The sequence below is a fragment of the Ammospiza nelsoni genome, chromosome 1 (assembly GCF_027579445.1).
Source record: "Ammospiza nelsoni isolate bAmmNel1 chromosome 1, bAmmNel1.pri, whole genome shotgun sequence".
In the NCBI taxonomy this organism is placed as follows: domain Eukaryota; kingdom Metazoa; phylum Chordata; class Aves; order Passeriformes; family Passerellidae; genus Ammospiza; species Ammospiza nelsoni.
The window spans coordinates 45,046,985-45,067,844 of record NC_080633.1 but is presented as its reverse complement, the minus strand read 5'-3'; positions in this window follow the sequence as shown (position 1 = coordinate 45,067,844).

Genomic DNA, 20,860 nt, shown 5'->3' with positions numbered 1-20,860 from the left:
ACTGGCACATTGCTGGTCACAGCAAAAAAGGCCCAGCTGAAAACTCATCAAGGGGCTGTTCCCACTCTGTCAACACAATCTGGTGAGGAGAATTTCCATCTTAATGTTGATGTTTAATGCTTGACAGATAAGTCACCAGTAGCCCACCATCAGAAAAACGTAGGGATTTCCCTCTTGTCTTCTTAAAAATTTTCCACCCTGCATTGACTACTGCAAACTCATTACCAAGATGTCATTCTTCCAAAACACCTCACTGAAACACCAAGATGAGCAATTCTGGAACTTTCAAACTAGTTTTCTGCCTGTTCATTTCAATTCAGTTTTGCCTAATGACTTCTAACAAGTGGCAAAAAAATAACATCAACAAAAATAATAATACAAAATCCCACTTAAATATAATTTTGGCCTTCAATTCTAATTTAATTCCTTGGTGAGGGAGACAGGGTGCATAGCCTCAGTTTTGCTATCTGGGTGAACTGAAGGAGCACAAGGACTTGCACAATTTGTTCTCAGACTAGTTTTCCCAGAGTGAAACAGTTTGAAATATACAGCTCCTGGCTTTAGGAAGGCTACAGTGAGTGGCCATTACAGTTCCTGTAGGAGGAGAAGAGTTTTCCAGTTTTTCAGTTTTTTACAAGCATGGTTGTGTCAGAGGGAGTGCACTGGTGTCAGTGTAAGAAAAACCCACATAAATGAACACAAAGCGGTGGTTTTTATATACACTGTCTTTTCAATACATTCTTTGCCTATATATCAGCAGACCATGGGTTAAATCTTTAATATAGACTTGGAATGGCAATATTAAGACTTGAGTTTTTGGCAATCACTTTAGAAACTTGATGTTTCTAAAAAAACTGTTCTAGGGTATTTTGCTCTGCAGAGAATCTAGTGTTTCCTTGCACCTCTCCTCACATTTGCTAGTTTTAGATATTCTTTGAACAAAGCACAAGCTGAAAATATACGTTCAATAAGGGGATTATTAATTTTTATGCCCAGTTTCAGGACATAGATAAGTCATTGACGGCACAGGGAACAAATAAAGTTACAGTAGCAATAGTACAACCAACATGGAAGTGTTTCAATGACTGATTCATATAGTATAAATGTCTTAAAATATGTGCAACCTTCTTTGGAGAAACTAATTTGTTAAGACTTCAGCAATGTGAAAACATGCTTTTGTGCAGACTGTCTAAGAAAATACTGATGCATTGTAGAATTCAGGGAACTGCTTTCAATGCAGTCAGAAGCTGATGAGATAGGGTTTCACTGGAGCGCAAAAAAAGCTGCCAGATGAAGTTCATGATGCAGGCCAAAACAACATTAAACTCTGGTTTTAGGTCTAGTGCTAGCAGGCATTTCTGGATTTAGAGCAAAATTCCGGTTGCAGCTGGGGAGTAAAGGTGAGGTGAAGATTGCTAACATTACTTCTATCCCTGTCATCTCCATCCTATGAATGTGTAGGTGCTTGCTGGAGAGACCTCTTAACCCAGGCAGTGCTGTATTATGGACATTTGCCCCTTCGACTCCAAACCTCACACCAGCTATTGTTTTAATCTGCCATTTTCACACTAAAGTTGGAAAGACAGCTGCTAACATACTGAATCCAATTATAAACAACTCCTCTCCCATTTTCCTGGCACTGATTCCAGCATGAAACCCAACATTACTTCTGGACTTGACCAAGCCAAACTTTAGGGAGAAAGACTACAGGCACCAATAGCAACTCTAGTTCCCCTCTGCCCCTGGTCCAATGCCTAATCTCAGACTTTCCTGTTACTAGCCCTTAAAACCAGTTTACAAACCTAGATCTGATGCTAGCACTGTTTTTAAAGGTCCTGTCTTCAGTGGAGCTAAGGATTAGTTTGGGGTCAGGAGGCACTCCTGAGCTAAATCTCAGGATTGGAATCACCAAAGCTGTGTCAGTGGTGAGCTGGTCTGAAGGAAAGTGAGGATTAAGCTTGTGGCTGGATAAAGGCTTGAGTCATAAGGTTTAAGGGTTTTCATGGAATGCTGCTGGACAGGCACTTTGGGAGGCAGTATCAGCATTTTCCTGCATCTCCTTGGCACTCTGCCCCTGCTGTGCCCAGCAAAATCTGACCAGTGCTCACCCTGAACATGCTTCACCTGCCCTCTGCCTTTCCCTAATGCCCACACTCCTGAGCTACAGCAAGTGCACAGGGGTGCTTCCCCCCCTGAGTGTCTGAGCCAGCTAAAAGGGACATCAGCTAAATACTCATTTCAGGGAACAATGAGGAAGCCTCTGACTCATGGGTGGGCTGACAAACCTTGAGAAGGTTTTCTCTCAAGAACTGAAATTCCTAGTTTAGTTTCTTGCCAGCAATAACTGCCCATGAGTCACTGATCCAGCTCTGTGTTGTGGTCACTCGAGTGTATTTGGCCTGTTTGAGCCACTGCAGTTTTCTTTTGATAAGTATCAAATGGCTTTTATATCATCTAGCAATTCACTGCCTATCACTGAAAACAGCTCTGGAAGCCAGCATCAGTTAGTGCCTGCAATCATGCCCGGTTTTTTTCCTCTCCTGTTTTTTTTTTTTAATTTAAAATCTGAGCTATTTTTGAGCTGAACTGAGTGCTGAATGCTGTAATGTCTTCCTTCCTGTGAATACACCACTTATCTGATTACTAAATATTGCCATAAATTGTGCCCCCTACAATAATTTTACGTAACCTGCAGTGTGGAAGAGGGACTGTGATTGCAATTGGAAGATTACAACCAAAGAAGTTCACTTACAAGATATTTTATATAGGGGTGGAACATTGTCATCCTTGTCTTAGTTTCATTACTCACTTTTCAGAGATGAAATGCACATACCAGGCCCAAGTCTCTGCAGATGGCTATGTCTTGTACCTCATGCTATGGCTGAAATTAAGCAGGGCAGAAAGTGAAATAAACTCAATCTGATCAAACCTCATCTGAAATTTGGTCTAAGGTTGGGAAAAATTTAGGGTAGCTCATCTGAACCTCTCTTGCACTTCCTAGCTCTGATCTCAGATGATAATGAAATACCTTTCCCTCTTGCTGCCTCCTAAGGGTGGGATTAATATTACACAGGGTGGGATCAAACGATGTGCTTTGTAAACATATATTGCAATACGAAATCTTTGATGCAAAAATATCTCTAATATCTGGGTCAGGCACCTACCTTTTCTTTGAGGAAACCCATCTGGCAAGTAGTTCTTTCTCCTCCTCTCTGCTCCTCCTACACTCCTGCAACCCCCATCAGGGCTGCTCTGATTTAGAGCAGTGTAATTTTAGTGTTACTGTGGTTTTGGAATTGGGAAGAAAAGGAATTACAAGCTGACTGTGGGGTCCCTTGTAATCTGGGGAGACAAAACTGTAAATTCAACTGGTTTGCCTCTGTTGGCTTACAGTTGTATCTGCTTTCTTTAACACATTATACCTGTTTATGATAGATTGCAAATACCTACCAGACGGGATTTATATGATAGCACAAACTCCTGACACACAGCTGTCAGCTCAAAGTTATCCACTTTAAACATGATTCAGAAGTCATGATTAAGAAAAAATAATCACTTCAAGCCTTCAAATAGAGAAAAGGTCAGCTTCAGTGGATAAATGATTCCTAGAAACATTTTATCCATTATCACTGTGGGAATGCTGTCTTAGACTTTTTAGAGGTACTTGTAAACTTTGCCATGGTGTGATGTGAAAATAATTTATGTGTCTCTCTAATTACTGAACATCTGAGACTGCAGAAAAGACCAACCAAGAAAAGAAAATCCCAGGTGCTTGGAAAGTCAAACACTGAAGAGCAATAAAGAAATTAATTATTATGAGATAATTTGGCTACATCCCGATAAATGGGAATTGCTTTGCCTTATTCTAGGAAGACATAAGCCCATCCTTCGCAAGGACTTGTATCAGTCTATGGAGAAAACAGAGTACAGAGTGTGAATTCAGCACTTGGTTTAAAGGAACTGGAAAATGTCATCATAAACTCGATTCTCACAATTGTGTATTTCAAGGGGAATCTGGACATTTCCACCCCTTCCACAAAATCCTGTGCCCATAACAAGATTTAAGAGCTGTGCTGCCTTGTTACAGGATGAGAAGCAGCCAAGAGAATTATGTCAAACAAATTCGTGCTCATATAAATTACAAAGTAAAGCCCAGAGCAGTATCTATTACATAATAGTGTGATGATTCTGTCTGCCAGAAACCAACGTCATCAGTAATGCTTATCTCTCAAAGCAGTTATATGTATCAATTTATATTTCAGGCACTATCTTGCAATTAAATTTCTGGGCTTAAAAAGCCTGTTTCCCACTCCCTCCCCCTTTTCAATTCTACGTCCTCCAAGATTAACAAAACATCCTCTGTGGCAGCAAATTAATCACATTACAAAACTAAACTGTTCATTAGAGATGCAGCACACCAAAACTGCTATTAAAAACTCAATACTGCTATTTTTTGTCTTTAATTTTGTGGTGCTGTTTGCAGCATATCCTCCTCTAAGTATACACGCTGCCAAAACAAATACAGGGATAAGCCCTGAACCCTGATGGGTATTGATGTGCCATGAGCTTGCAGTGAGCTACAACATCAGAGCCCTTGTCTAGGAGCTTTTTGATGTCTACAATGTGCAAATTCCCACACACATCAACTCCCATGGGATTTGCCAAGACAGCCCCAAAGCATTGCCTTAGCCCACATTCACTGATGCTTTGCTGCAGAGGATGAGCAGAGATGCAGCTCCACTCCCATCTTTAGCAATGACCTTGCCAGTGCCCTCTCCCTTTTCTGGCCTTTCCTTTCCCCCCCTTTAGAAAAATCTTTAGTCTTTTTTACTTCCTGATCCTTCACCTCTTTGGAAAGAACTCACTGATCTAGTGAGCAGGATCTCCTTCTCAGGATCTCCTCTGTTCCCTACTCCAGGGTTTTGTAAGCTGGCTGACTACGGGCTCGTGCATGGGTCATCTGTCTTTTCTACCATTTCAGCCTGGGGGAATGTCCTCTGGGTATTCATAACGTCAGCTCCTCATGAGATTTCCTTTTTTATTTAAAGCTTCTGCTTTTGTTTTGTTGCTTGTTTTGCTGTTGGGAGTACATGGGATTTTAAGCTCCTTCTTCAAAGGTAATGCTGTAGAGCAAGGGACAGCCTTGCATTTTGGATAAAAGCAAGTTGTTTCATCAAAAGCTGAGCTCCTTTGCCCTGGTGTGCAGGCTGAGGTATATACCATGGAACCCTGCTCTTAGACATCTCATTTCATATTTTGCAAAGAAAGAAAACAAGAAAGCAAAACTTGAAGGAAGCAACCCTTAAAGAAAACATGGATGTGAGCTCTCTCAAGGACTGGCTAGACCCACTGGGAGTCTACAGGAAAATGCAGCAGCCCCATCAACAAATCTCCTCATGCCCTGCAATTTCCCTGAGTCAGCTATTGCATTAAGCACTGAAGGAAGCCCTCAGGCTTGGGCACCTCTGACTTGCAGGTAAATTATGCATGATGTTAAACATGCAAAATGAGTCCTGCCCTCCAAGGCTTCTGCTGAAGAAAGAACCCCTTTATAGAGCTTAAGCAAGAAGGTCTTAACCTGAGGAGAGCAGAGCTTTGAACCCTCTAAAAAACACCTGGGTGTAGGCTGCGGTCCTGACTTGATGAGGACAACGAAACCATGGCTTTGCTGCAGGACTCTCCCCCACATCCTGCTCCCACCCTGAGGCACAGAAAGCACATCAAAGGCACAGCAGGAGATACAGCCCTGGAGAGTCATCTCTCTCCTTAGAAGGTGTGGGAAGTCACCAGAACTCAGGCAAACTCACCTCTCCTCTGGCAAAACATCTGCCATGCCATTTAAAAACACCCTCTTGCCTTCTATCACTCCTTACCTAAATGTGCGAAGGGGAAGACAATGAAATTTCCTTTTCTATAACACACAGATCCCTATCACTTGCTTACAAAATAATTGTGTTAATCTTGCAGCTTTCTTGCCAAAGCAGTACAGAATAGCAAATTAGTTTAAGCTTTTAGATGTGAAATACAATGTCCAGCACTCAAGTGCTCTGATTAAATATGCATCAGGAGTACTCACGCATTGCTAGCAACCTCAACTGCTAAACAAAACTCTTCCTTACATTGCTGTCATCTCTATTTTGCTTGTTGTAATCATATATGACATTTGAAGTTGAGTAATATCATAGCTCTGTGAACTATAGTCACCTTGGCTTGCTTGCCAAGTATTCCCTATTAAAATCTACCCCAAATCACAGGGGCATTTCTTGTTATGTCTGTACAAATAGCAGCATATCTGATGTGCTTTGCTCTCTTGGAGACATCAGCTTTTTCAGCTTTAGCAAACAGGTCCTGAACAAGGACTCCAGGACTCATCAAAGAGTTTTCCCCACATTAGCAGCAGGACTGAAACAAGCTTTCTCTGAAAACCAGAAACACAGGTCTGCAGCCCTGTGCTCCTCCAGATTTTGCCTCTGCTCCCCTCTGCCCACCAATGCCCTGACAGACTGCTGGGTACCCAGCGTGAGACTTTGTCAAGCAATTTGCTTCTCCCCAGGTGTGCTGCAGGATCTGCTGGGATGCTGGAATGGTGTTTAACTCCCCACTGGGAGATCCAGGGTCCTGTTCCACTGCCTGTGCAAGCAGCTGGAGCTGGAAAGCAGAGCAGAAGAGGGAGGATGCTGGAAAGGGAGAAGGGAGAAGTGCAGGTGACAAAACACTAAGGTGAAAGCTAAACTGATTCTGCATGAGAGCTTGCAAATGCCTTTCTGATGGGAGAAACTTTACAAAGGGAAAAGAGAGCTCCTTATCCTGGAGCTGGGGTGTGAGGAGGTGCCAAAGAGCCTCCTGCAATCCTGTGGCTCCGTCCCTGGATGGAGAACCCAAAAAATGCATCATGAGTGGGGTGGCTGGAGGCACCTCTACTTGTCTATCCAGCTGCAGCTTTCCCATCCTCTGTACTTCTTTATTTTATTAGCAAACAGCGGTTTCCTCTGGTGATACTCATGATACTGTGGCTATTACTTTTTTGAAGTGTTTATCAAAGAGATCATCAAAGCAACAGTTTTTTCTTACTTTCCCTGCTTACTTGTGTGTTTCTGCAGTAAAGAAAACAGAAGTTAATTAGTTGACTATTACCTTCATTCCTGGTGCACATGCATATACCTTACAAATTAATGTATATTCTTTATTCAGATACTGGTGTCACACAGAAACAAGATCTTGACCTAAAATATCCTGCTGTTGGTGCTGGCAGAGAAATGATGTAAAGAAGGTAGTAGCCATTTTTGTTATTCAAAATTTTGTTGTATATTACTCTATAGTTCTACAAAATGTATAGGTGGTTTTTGAACCAACCCTGTCATGATGTGGGTGCCTAGAAGTTTAGGACTTTCCTTATTTGTTTTGACTGCTTCAAACTTTGCAGATTAATTTTCATCCTCCCTTGGGGAGCCACATTTTACACCTGTCTAAAGGTGTGATGTAGCAGTGGAATATTTTTTTAGCACAGCAATAACTTCTTTCTTGGCCATGCTCTTCCTTCCTTCTCCCCACCACACGGCCCTGTCTCCCCTTCCTTGCTGACACAAGGAACTTCAGAGTTCGTGCCCACACAAAGAACTTCTTGCTCTTGCTCTAGATCTGGGGAAACAGGCTCAGGCACCTCAGCTTGAAATCTGAACCCATTTGGTGATCATGGCAGTGTTAGCAAATATTTTGGCTTCTCTAGAGCTCAGCTGTTAAATCCTTGCAGGTCAGAAGAGGAAACACTACTTATACCTTGCTCTCTGACCTCCCACACACCCAACATTCCCACTTTCTTGTGATTTTGGGGAGCCCAGTTACACTGGTGGAACAAGGAGCACACCTCTCCCTCTCCTCTGTAGCCCTGACAAGGTGCCATAGGGTCAAGGCATAACCTTATCTCTTAATTCTTCTGTAAATAAAATTCAGTTCAAAGCCTTAAACCCCAAATGCGGCCAAGGGGAAATCTCTCCATTTTTGTTTTTATAAAATTCAAAGAATATTTTTTAAAAATTGCCAGTCAAGCATTTTCTTGTCTGGCTTCTGGCTTTAGGCACCTGATTCAGGGCCATTTTAAAGGGTCTAATTTTCAGAATGTGCTTAGTACCAACTTTCTTCTGAAAACCCTATTCTAACAAGTGTCTCTCAGGAGAGAAGGTATACAAACAGCCAACCTGACCCCTGCACTAAGATTCCCTGTCTTGCTGCCTGTGCTGTCTCCAGTCAAGATGCTCAAAGACACAAACAACTTCTTTGAGCCAAGAAAAGCCCTCAGTGATGGACTGTGATACTGCAGAAAACACTGGATTCAGAGCCCTGGAGATTAGAAGCCATTACTTGGTGACAGCAGGTTTTGCAGCAGAAGCATTAAGAAAGTGCCTCACAAAATAGGTATATCATGAACACATTTCCTTCCATCATTGTAAAATCAATCTCTAAGGGGATGAGGAGATCTTCAGACACAGCTTCACTGATCAGCTGTGCTCCAGTGCTTTGCTCCTGATCCCTTAGCAGATATGTAGCTTTCAGACATGAAATATTCCTGGTCAGCATGCATTTTTCCATTAGGAATATGATTTATTTCTTGGTAGAATCATATTTGCTTGCTTGGGAACTTTCCTCCATGCATCTCTCAGTCAGAATACCAATCAAGTGGAAATTGCTTGAGATGATATCACCAAATCACAGAATAAGCTGAGCTGGAAGAGACCCACAAGGATGATCCAGTCCAACTCCTAGCCCTGCACAGAACACCCCAAGAATCACACCTTGTGCCTGAGAACATTGTTGAACAGCTTCCTGAACTCTGTCAGGTTGGTGCTATGACCACTTCCCTGGGGAGCCTGTTCAGTGCCCAGCCACCCTCTGGGTGAAAAAGCTTTTTCTTACACCCAGCCTAAACCTCCCTTGACACAACTTCAGGCCATTCTTTTGTGTCCTGTCACTGGCCACCACAGATAAGAAACAAGTGTCTGCCCCTTCTCTTCCCCTCACAAGGAAGTTGTAACTGCAATGAAGTCTGTCCTCAGTCTCCTCTTTTCCAGCTAAACAGACCAAGTGACATCAGCTGCTCCTCACATGGCTTCCCCTCACAGCCCTTCACCATCTCATAGCCCTCCTTTGGACTCTCCAATACCTTAATGTCTTTCTTATATTGTGGCTCCCAAAACTGCCCCCAGCACTCGAGGTGAGGCTGCCCCAGTGCAGAGCAGAGCAGAGCAGAGCAGAGCAGAGCAGGGCAGGACAATCCCCGCCCTTGCCTGGCTGGTGATGCTGTCCCTGATGCCTCCCAAGACTCTCCTGGCCCTCCTGGCTCCCAGGGCACTGGTGAATCATGTTCAACTTGCCATCAACCAGGTCAGCAAATTCCCATTTGTGGTTGCACACTCTTTGCTGGCTTCTAGTCTGTGTTGGAACCAGGCCTTTGACTATGGTGAGCAGGACATTTTATCGTTGTTATCTGGAGTTTGCTCTTTCTGTGCCCCAGTGGAATTGCACCTGAGCTTTCAATATCTTTTAAAGTTCAGCTGAGCTAAAAGTGGTCAAAATCAACATTAAGGCTTTAGGGAAATTACTGAAAGCCTTCCTGTGGCTGTAAGTAATATTAAAAGCTGTTATCCTTGTTTAAACTCAGATGATGAACGTTACTCAGCCCTTTCCCTGGGGCCAGTTCAGAGTTTTGCATCTTGTCAGTGCTGAGTGACATACTGCTTATCTGGTCTTTTTTGTTTGTGAACAGGCTGTTTGGGTTGACGTTGAAAAGAATAGATCTGCATGAATAACTGTGCAGAAAAACAAGAGCCTGTGCTCTCTTCAAGCTCAGTGACAGCCAGAAATACCAGCCAAAATACAGACTGTGTGGCTGTATCAGTATAGCACCAAGCTCAAGTGGTCTGTTCATGAGGGTTTGGCTTCCACAGCCTGTGATTAAGCAACTGGATATTGCATATTTTGAACCTAGCAAGTCCTGTGGCATTCTCTCCTGCAGCCTCTTCATAACCCAACTGATGTGGTGTCAACAGGATAACTGGAACATAAAGTGGGTGGAAATGTGGCTGGCCAAAGGGTTTTGACCAGCAGAACAGAATCCAGCTACCAGCCCACTGGTACTTGAGCCAATGTTTAGCACTTTTGCTAACACCAGAAAATGGGAATAGAGTGAGGGCTCAGCAAGTTCACAAGACCAACCTGAGGGAGCAATGGGCATGCTGCAGGATCAAGCTGCTGTTCAGAGACCTGGGCTGGGCAGGCAGGAGAGAGGGTGTTTGGGAGCATCATTAATTGAGCAAAGGCAAATCCTGTGGCTGGGATGTGATAAACCCTGCAGCACCACAGCCTAGGGGGGCTGGCAAGCAAGGATCAGTCTGGATCTGGCCTCTCATCCCACATGGCTCAAACTTCACAGCTGGAGCTGCAGCCAGGTCCCATCACAGTCATCAGGGCACCAGCACTGCAAGCTGATGTCTGCAGCACAGCTCATGAAGACATAAAGCACCAGGGAAGAAGCTGGGCAAAACTATTGAGGCAAGTGCTGCTCCAGATAAGCCAAGTGGTGCAAATAGGCACCTGGCTTCCTGCACTCCTTCATGAGAGGAACAAAGATACACGGGAGAGGAGGAATGGAGGTGCCATGACACTGCAGTCCATGCTCCTTGCTCAGCCTGTGGCAGCTTACCTGGATCAAGAGGTAATCCCTTCCTTCCTGGGGTAAGTCCACTGCCCTGGGCCCAGCCAAGGAGTCACTCCTGGGGAATCAGCCTGCTCCAGCAGCAGGAAGGGATTTCTGTGCCTTCAATTTCTGTGAAGGTTCATGTCTTCCATAATGCGTCCTGCGCCCTGTCACTGCACAGGGAAAGGCGCAAGGCTTCTGCTGAAATTCTGGGATGACCAAAGCTCACCCCAACAGGTAACCCACTAGCAGAGACTTCCATTGGAGGATGTGCAAGGGGAAGAACAGACTTGGATGTGCTAGCTCATGGCACATTCTGTTCTCTCAGGGTGAAAAACAGTGCTGACAGCACTCTCAAGTCCACCACTAATCTAACAGCCCATTTCTCATCCAAAATATTTTGAGATCACTGAAAATGTTCAGTCTTTACATTTCATGATTATATGATTTTCTTTCCTCTCCTCTTTTAACCCAGGGATAAAACACTGATAACCTCAGTATAGCCCTGGCTTTGTGGCTCCTCTCAAACGAGGCAAGTCCAGCAATGGTGAATATCTCTGTGTTGTTTACTGCTATAAATTGAAAATGCTTTTGTGATATTTCAGAGAACTCCTATTTTACAACCTCTTCCTCTAGCTGTATAGCAATTTGTTTGGCTTATTACCTAGGAAAACACTTGCCATACAAAATATACTACTTCAAAGCAGAGTTAAAATGTACCCAAATTACATTGCTCTGTTATTACAAACACTAACATGCATTGAGAGAAAACTACATTACTCTGTTATTACTAACACTAAGGTATATTGAGAGCTTTACTTACATAAGCAGTTGGGTAAGGCTTAACTACACTTGCTTTTGTGCAGAATTCAAATTCTGGTATGGAAAAATACTCTATTTTGCATTCAGAAGGACTGAGCATTTGGCTGTAGATGAAATGTAGTTTTGTTTTGTAAGCAGCAGTTAGTAATTATCAGACTTGCCTATGGCTGTTTCATGGGAGGTGGGAATATGAATATATTCATATTTACTGGTGCTTTATAAGGAATTATAGGTCACATTAACACATCTAAATTATGTTTCTTTTTGAATTAATTGCTATAAATGCAGACAATCTTATAAAAAACCTGTAGTTAAATTGTCCAACATAGAAACATATGAAAACCTTCTCTTCTAAAAGAACATTTTACAACAGACCTATTTTAGTTTTCTCTTGTCACGCATCTGCTTTGCCTTCGATCCTCCTCCACTTGTGCCTTCCCTCCCTCTGCTCCACTTTACCTTTCAGAGCAGCAGCAGCAGCATCTGCAGCGCTACCCACAGCCGAGCCTCTCCATCACCGGCTCTAGGGGAGCTGCTGGCAGCTCACCTTTCAATCCCGAGCATGCGGCAGCTGTGTCCGTGCTGCCGTTTCCAGCAGGAAGCTTATGGAAAGGTTCAGGAGAGATAAAAAGCGAATGAAATGCCACGGTAAAAATAACTCCCGCGGGCACGAATCGTCCTTGGCATACCAGGAGCACTGAGAACAGCTGTGCCCAGGGATCTTTACCTACAGAAGTGAGGAGGTGCCTGTTATTATAATTTATAATGATAAAAAAATTATAAATCTCTGCCTGTTATCTATAATTGATGCCTGTGCTCCTTAAGGACTCTTGTGACAAGCAAAGCCTCCCTGTCCCAAGCACAAAGCCCATCCCTGCCCCACGGAGCTGGCTCTGGTGTGGTTTGAGAGGGGACATGTGCCCAGGGCAGGCAGGGGATGGATGTGGGCAAGGGGAGGCAGGGCCAGCTCACAGAGTGACCACCAGCATCCCATCCCCAGCCTGGGGTTATCCACATCTGTGCAAGGGTCATAGCAACGGCTGATGGAGGAGTTTTTGAAAATCTATCTTTATGGTCATTGTTAGTGTTTTTCTTTTTTCTTCTCTGCTAGAATGAACAGCATTGGAAAAAACAGAAAATTATTTGATTAAAAATTTGGCAAACAAGTGATAGTGGATTATGCTCAGGCAAGAGGAAGTAGGATGATACAGCTTCCAAGTGTAGAGGGATGGGAAAGGTCATATTTACCCCAAATCTGGGCCTACAGATGGGGAGAGCATCCCCCCATCTGCAGCCAGCACCTGTGGTGTAGACACAGGACAGGTCCCTGCTTTGGAAGGAGAGATTTCTGCCTACACAAATGGTGGGGCACTTCCCATCTTGGGAAGAAAGTGCCTGCCTGTTCCCAAAAGAGATGCATTTCTTTTGCTCTGGCCAAGTAAATAAGGAATACAAAATTCACACATAATTGCTGCAGTTCTTGATGCCCAGTGAAAACTTTAGGGACTTCATTTGAGCATTATCATGCATCCTGTTATTACACTAAATCTCAACAACTCCAAAGAAGTCAATATTTATTACAGTTAATATTTATTACATCTGCATCTTTGCTAAGGAAATGCAGATGAGGTTTTCTCTGCAGATCTAGCTACTAGCTAAAGATTCACTGAGATATCTATGTGAGAAAATACAGAAGTAATATCCAGGGAGGTTTTTATTTTAATAATTTCTTTTCTGCCTGTATTTCATTCTTTCTGCTGATTTTCAACTGTTCCCCTCGGGTCAGGACCTCAGTTAAAGCACAGAGGTAGAGTGCCCTATAATTCCTTTTGCCAGCTCCAAAGTGAGGAAAGCTTCAGAAAGTCAAAATGAAAAACAAGAAAGAGAAAAGTGAAGGAAGGGGGGAAGAACCCCCAAACCTACTTATATTTTTTTTAATTTCTCTTCTCTTCCAGATTGCAAGACAAGATGTTTTCTATTACCATCTGTATAGCAGATTATCTTTTGTCAAGTGGGCAGTTTGCCTTATCTCTCTCTTTGGGTGACCACAATCACTCCTCCCTCAGGAGGGGACATCTGCTGATAACAGACTATTGGATGTCACTGCATGACTGATAAGAACTAAAACATCCCATTGTGAGATGCTCCACCCAGAGGGAGGAGCCAAGCATTCCTACCCAGATATAATCCAGAGGTTTTTGAGACACCAGCATGGCTTTCTCCACGGGATTCCCCAGAGGAACAGCAGCTGCCTCTCCTTCCACTGGATCCTCAGAGGAAGAATACATCTTTCTCTACAGATCCCCCTCACTCCAACAGAACCATACCTGACACTTAGGAGGACTGCAGCCACATTTCCAATTGACTGCTACCAGCACCCTGACCCACAGGGTGTCAGGTTGGGTTCTGACTCTGTCAGTGTTGATCTAGTGTACTGCATTGTTTATTTTATCCTTGTATTTTTTTCTTCCCTAATAAAGAACTATTATTTCCTGGTCCTATATTTTTGCCTGAGAGCCCCTAATTTAAATTTTATAGTAATTCAGAGGGGTGGGGAAGGTTTACATTTTCCATTTCAGGGGATGCTCTTGCCTTCCTTAGCAGACTCCTGTCTTTCCAAACCAAGACATTCATATTTAATTGCAGAAACAGAAAGAAAAGGGGCATACAGGAGCTCCCCTTTTGATGAAAAATTATAGATAAAAAAGAAGTTGCTAATTTATAAACATTTCCAAAGGGAAATTGTTGAGCACTGCCTCAGAAACATGCCTGTACTCTTGTGCCTTGGTGGTGTGCTGCCTCCAGCTGCATGTGTCAGGGTCTGCTGGGGAGTGCTGGAGTCCCCTGCTCTGTGAAGTGGCAGTGCCACAAAACTGCTTCAGTTCTTCCAAAGAATAAACTCAGAAACCCTGAAAGAGCAAGCCTATGGGATATGGGCCAGGTGCATGGCATTTCCACAGGCACAGAAGCAGGAATTTTTGCACTAAGGGGGGACACTAAATCTGCAGCTTTTTCCTGGCAGTTGGGCAGGAGTTGGGGTCTGAGCTGGTGAAATACAAGGTGCTTGGTGCTTTCATGGTGACTGTGCCACCCAGGCTCTGCATTCTCATGTTCCTCCCACTCCAGAGACCTCCACAATGCCCTGACTCACCTGGACCCTTCTGCAGCATCACGAGACCAGCAGTGCAGCCTTTGGGAGGAGAAATAGGTGGGTAATAAACAGGCCCCTTGTTAAAAGAAGAGTAACCTGACAGCAGAAAAGCCTTGCCTTATTTAAGGAAATCCCAAATGATGATCATCTCCCAGCTACCCTGAGCTCAAGCTTGAGGGGAACGTGTCTGGCTGGAGGTTGTCTTAGAAAATCTGTTCTCATATTTACATTCAGGGGTTCATGATGGCAAAAAGCAAGGAAACCACATCTTGTCTTCCAGCACAGAAGGGCTGGAAAGTGTCTTTAAAGCCAGAAGTAAATATGGAGTAGAGAACTGCTGCTGCAGATGAGAACAATTTTAGGTGTCTGCAGACAATCAATAAATTCCCTGATATTAAATAAAGGAGAAAAAGGGAGGAAATAGCTCTAGGCAGATCCAATACAGGGAAAATTGGGTGTTTCTCACTGCAGAGCAGACCACAGCTGGCTAAATAACCACACATGACTCTGTCTGGAGTGCTGGCAGCAACTCTGAACATATGGCTTTTGCCATTGGGCAGGCAATTGCTTTTATGAACATGAATCCCTCCTGGCCAAGAGGATGACTTTTGGCAATCAAAAGGCATAACAAGTAGACCCAAAAATGAAGCAAAAGTTATAAATGGAAAGTAGTTATGTAGTAAAAACATTTCTGGAACAATGTGGGAGTTCAGCCCTCACAAGCACCAAAGCCACCACTGAGCTGTATGAGATCACTGCAATATCAGTAAATTACACAGGACAATTATTCCCTTGCAGGGCATCACAGACCCAGCACAAGTGGGAAGGGGCTCCTATGGGTCTCCATTCCAACCCTGCTCCAGTGTTTGCTCTTTTACCCCAGGGAAAAGGGGGTTCCTTAAAGCTAATCAAAGTCTTCCTTTTTCCAGCTTGTGCCTGCTGAAGAATATTAGGTCTAAAGGTCCAGATTCTCTAAGATGCCAGCTGTTCACTCAATGAGTAGGCTGTACCATGCCCATTTTTAATTTCTGGTGTGATCACTTGAGAGGACAGAATGGGAAATAATTTAGATGCACAGAGTAAGGAGGAGTAGGAAATAAAAGGAAATCAAATACAGGGTAACAAAAGACAATATAGGCTAACAAAAGACAAATAATCAATCTCCTGAGGACAATTGCTGTTCTTTAAAGCCTCAGTGCAGGACAGGATAAAAAAGACTGGATTTGGAACATAAGACAAAGGTCTGGAGGTTACAAAAGAAACTAAATTAATAAAATAGTAAGCTGTGATTCAGAGTATGACTATCCTAAGGAACCTGCAATAATGTCACTGAGAAAAGTTATTCAGGAATGCTAACTAGCCTGAAGAGTCTGGTCTTCCTCACAGCCCCCTTAAGCCAGACAATGAGCCGTTCAGAGATATTTTACACATTGAAATAAATCACCTCTCTGCATTATTCTGTAACTGTCTTTACATTACTGGGGAAACATAATGTGGTTGAGAAAAACAAGCTTAAAACTTTTAAATGTATCAGCTCAAAAAATGGACTGCTATCATAAATATTAAAGGAAAACCTGCAGTTGAGTGAACATCATTCATCACTTCTCATGACAATCACTTTTCCTTAACTGGAGTAGACATTTCATAGTAATAAAGATAAGTTCTTGTTCTTAAAAATTGTGTTCTTAAAAATCTATTGCCAAAGTCAGAACAAGCATGATGCTCTTCCATCCACAACTTCAACTGTGCAATAAAAAAAGGATTAATAAAAGATAAATGCTTTTACAGTGAACCCTCACAGGGTCCCAGCTGCTACTGTTGTTGTCACCACTGCAAGAAGTTAATTTGAATCTCTTCTGGTGCTATAGCCCAAAATCTTGTTTATCAACATGCACAAGAGCACAGCAGCTCTCAATACTTCAGATGAGGGTAGGATTAGAAAAAAGACACAGTTAAGTGATAAAAAAGGTTTCCAGACAAAATCGTTACCAGATTTTGACAAGAGTGCTGCGACTAACACGTGAGCATTTGTTAAATGATAAAGATTTACTAACTGTAGGAAGAAGAAGGTCTTCAGATTTTATTTCATTTCTTTCAGAAGAATATACTGCTACATATTGGTAGAGATAAAATGTGCCACCAGCTCATGATCAACATCTGTCTGACATGGCCCTCTGGCTTTGCTGGGTAGAGGAAGAGCACAGACTGGAATCTGTGACCACCGAGGCAGAGATCATCCCATTTGTGTACCAACACTGTTTTCTTCACTTGCTTATCCCTAAAACCAACTGAATATTAAACAGGGTCTGTCTCATAGGGTATCTGTGAGACCAGAGCCCAGGCTCTGATTGCTGTCCCCATGACTCAATGGCATAATATGCAGCCTGCTCCCTACCAGAATCTGGTGGTCTATTTCCTACAAACAAGTATCAAATAATCAGAAACTGAAACCTGAGAGAAGGACCCACACATTCATCCTTGGAGGAAAACTTCTGAAAAATGGTAGTCTTTACCCTAGCAAAAGAGCATCTGACTGGTGATGTGGAATAACTACTATAAATATGTATTGAGATGTCAGGAAGAAGATGGGAAATCAATGACATCAAATATTCAGAGAATATTTGAGGAAAGAAAATAATAGTGAGCTCACAATAATGAAATAGGAGAAAAAGCCCCAATTCCAAACTGAAAATAGGAGATGGTTAAGAAATCACTCAATCAACAGTGAACTAAGAAAAAAAGCATATAATACCTGCTTTTATCCCATATACCCCTCATCCCAAATGCTTCTTCCTATGTTGACCCTCATTAAAATTAGTTATATGCAAGCAATAACTCTGAAAGGTGGAATATAGTGGTTATCCTGTAATGAGACAATGTTCCCAAGCTCATTTCTTAGCTAGATGGGCACATTAGGATGTAACTTGTTCCTTTATAGTAATGCTGTCCAAAAGGTTTTAGTTCAGCTTCATTGGAAAGTCCCTGTGAATTAGAATCTGGCTGCAAGTAATCCTTAGAAATTCAGGACTGCCTGCAGATAATTATTTCTGATTGTTATTCAAGGATGGTTTCCACATGCATTTTCATACAGTTTGGGGATACTTGGTTAAAGACCACACAAAAAATAGAATTCTGCCATTTTGGTAATCTGTGCGTGAGAAAATAACAATCTGCCCTTCTGCAGCATCCAAAGGGACTGAATCCATTGTTGTACTTTTTATGCATGTAGGGAAACTGCAGCACTGGAAACATTTTGTTATTTCTTAGGGACCCTCTCTGTAGGTATCTCCAACTCTGCAGGTATCTGACTGGGAAATCCACGAGGTGTTTCACACCTTGCAGCTACCAAATGATCCAGTTTCTAATCTACCATCAAAGATCCATTCCTTCATGCCACCCCTAGTTTGGTTTTTTCCCCTTTGAGCTGTATGCCCCTTATACTACCACAGCCGTTTCAGATACAACTGTAATTATCTTTGCTGCTCATGAGTTTTTCAATATGTCACCTTCAGCATAGGCAGATGATGAATGTTCATGAATTTTACTGAATTTTACTCATTATTCAGCCAAGTCTGTCTGTATCTCCCAGAAATAAAATGCATGCTTGATGGCCTCTTGTCATCTGCTGCAGCACAAACTACTTTCAAGAGACAATCCCCCCTTTTTAATAGGAAAAAATCACAACTTTATCATTAGCAAGGAAAATGATAACAACTACTGACCTATGACCAAAAATGTACTGTTTCTCAGAGAAAGGGAATTAAATACTGATGTGACCAAATATCAGAGGCAAACTAGAAGGATACATAAATTGAAGCAAGTGCGGGGGTCTTTTGAAAGAGCACCAGTTTAGCAGCAGGGGAAGAGAAAAGTAAAGAAAAAATTCTGTACATTGTGATGAATACCTAGTCACACTAATTCAATTTAATATACAGAATCGTAGAGCAGAATCATAGAATAGTCTGGGTTGGAATGGACCTTAAAGAGCATCTAGTTCCAACCTCTGTTGCATGGGCAGGGACACCACCCATTAAATCAGGTTGCTCAAAGCCCCTTCCAGCCTGGCCTTGAACACTGCCAGGGATGGGGAATCCACAACTTCTCTGGGCAACCTATTCAAGTGCTTCATCACCCTCGAGTAAAGCCCTTTCTTCTGCATATCTAACCTAAATTTCCCCTCTTTGAGTTTGAAGCCATTACCCTGTGTCCTACCACTAGAGCTCCTGACAAAGAGTTGCTATCCAGCTTCCTTGTAGGCCTACCCTTCAGCAGGGATTATCCTGTACTTATTAACATATAAATGCACAGGTTTTAAAAAAGAAGTAGAAAGACATTTGAGGAGAAAAAATATATTTGAAGCCAAGACTGCCCTGCTTTTAAGATGTTTTGATGACAGCACATGACACTATGCAAGTCTTTACTCTCTGGACAGCATCAGACTCTTCTTCTGGGTTTTGATGCTCTCACCCTTTCCAAGAGCAAAGCCATCTCTCAAGGCTGGTATCTGAGCAGCATTCAGTGCAACATTTGAGGAGAACACTGTGTTTTTTTCATGTAGAAAATATTTCATCTTTGCTCTTTAATTTCAGTCCCTTGAAGTAAATTTTCCCAGCCTGTGGCACAGCCTAAATCCAAGTACCTGCTGGTAAAGCCCCAGCTACTGAAACCTAGCAGCCAGTCCCTCTCCTCCAAAAACTCACCTTCCTCTCCAACCCAATCAGACTTAAACAAACGGAAAAAGGAGACAGCTATGATCCCAGGCTCCACAAATTATTCAGGATCCTGAGAGTTTTGCCAAGAGCAGTCAGCTCACTGTGCTGGCACAGCCAGGGATGCTCTTGGTCATAGCTGTTCCTTTGGTCACAGCCAGCTATTGTTGCTTAAAAAAAAAAACATCACTCCTGGTCTTACTGCTGTGCCATATAGCATTGCATTACCATCCAACAGGGAAAAAACAGAAATTAAAAAAATATCATTGTGATGAATAACAGAATAGCCCCACATTGGTCTCTCCCACCAGAAGGCCTTATTGACCAGATAACTTGTTACCACCATACCAGGTGCTGAAGGACCCTGCCAGGTGCTGCTGGGTGGGCACTGAGCCTGCAGCCCCTGTACAAAGCCTTACATGACCTCCTCCAGCTCCCCTGTCCAAACAGAGGATTTGAGAGGCACCAGGTGGGCAGGGACACCACACATGGCAAGAGGGGGCATGGGCTGCCACAGGCTGCTCCCCTGGGTGCAGGTCCTGTAGCAGGTCTTGTCCTGGCAGGTCTAAAAACAGCGGCCAAGTACACCCCATGGTCTACTCGCCTCTGGGAATCTGTCCCACGTCCTCATCTTCAGCTCGAATGGAGCCAACATCCGAGTATGTGAGTCAGAAACTGCCTTGCTCTACTGCTGCCCCATCCTCTCCAGAGCTCCCCTCTCACTGCTTTTTCCTCTTAACCTCTTGGCAGGTCTCTTGCATGCTAATCAGTGCTGGGTGCTTACCTAGCCAGGCATTGTCTCAGGAATTCATTCAGATTTTAGATATCCCATGCAGCATCTCTGGGTGATTGATGGATGGCTGACTTGCCAGATGCACAAAGTCTGGGGGCTGGGGAAAATAAGCATACAGCACAGCTCTGGTGTGAGAAACCACTGCCTCTGAAAGGCAGTCCTGCTTGATTTCATCCCTTTGTTACCTCTAGATCTAAAGAGAAAGCAGGCAGATATTCTAGATTCTAATCTCTAGCATTAAAAAAGTAATAAAAAATAATAGTAGCACAATAAGTGTTTTCAGGCAGAAGAAAGGGAATAGCAACATTTCCTAAACTGTGTTAGGTAAGAGTGAAACAAGTAGATTTTACGATCTTGAAATGCCACTGCAGTGGGCTGAGTTTAAGTGATAAAATGGCTTCATGCATCTTATGGCAAAATTGAAGGTAGAAACATGTATAAATAAAATTATTCCCAGTTTCCTAATAAAAGACAAACCTGTTTTATATAAATAAGTTAAACGGTGACAATCTAAATGGATTTCAAAAAGTTCCCTGTCTTCCTTTGAACTATTAAATAAATGCAGCTTTGTCCCTTTGGAGCTCTAATGAAAATCCCATCAAAATCCAATTTACAGAATGCTGTAAATTGGATTATGAATGAGACATAGTGCAAGTTAGGAGCGTTAAATTAATTGATTTGCCTTAAAGAGTTAT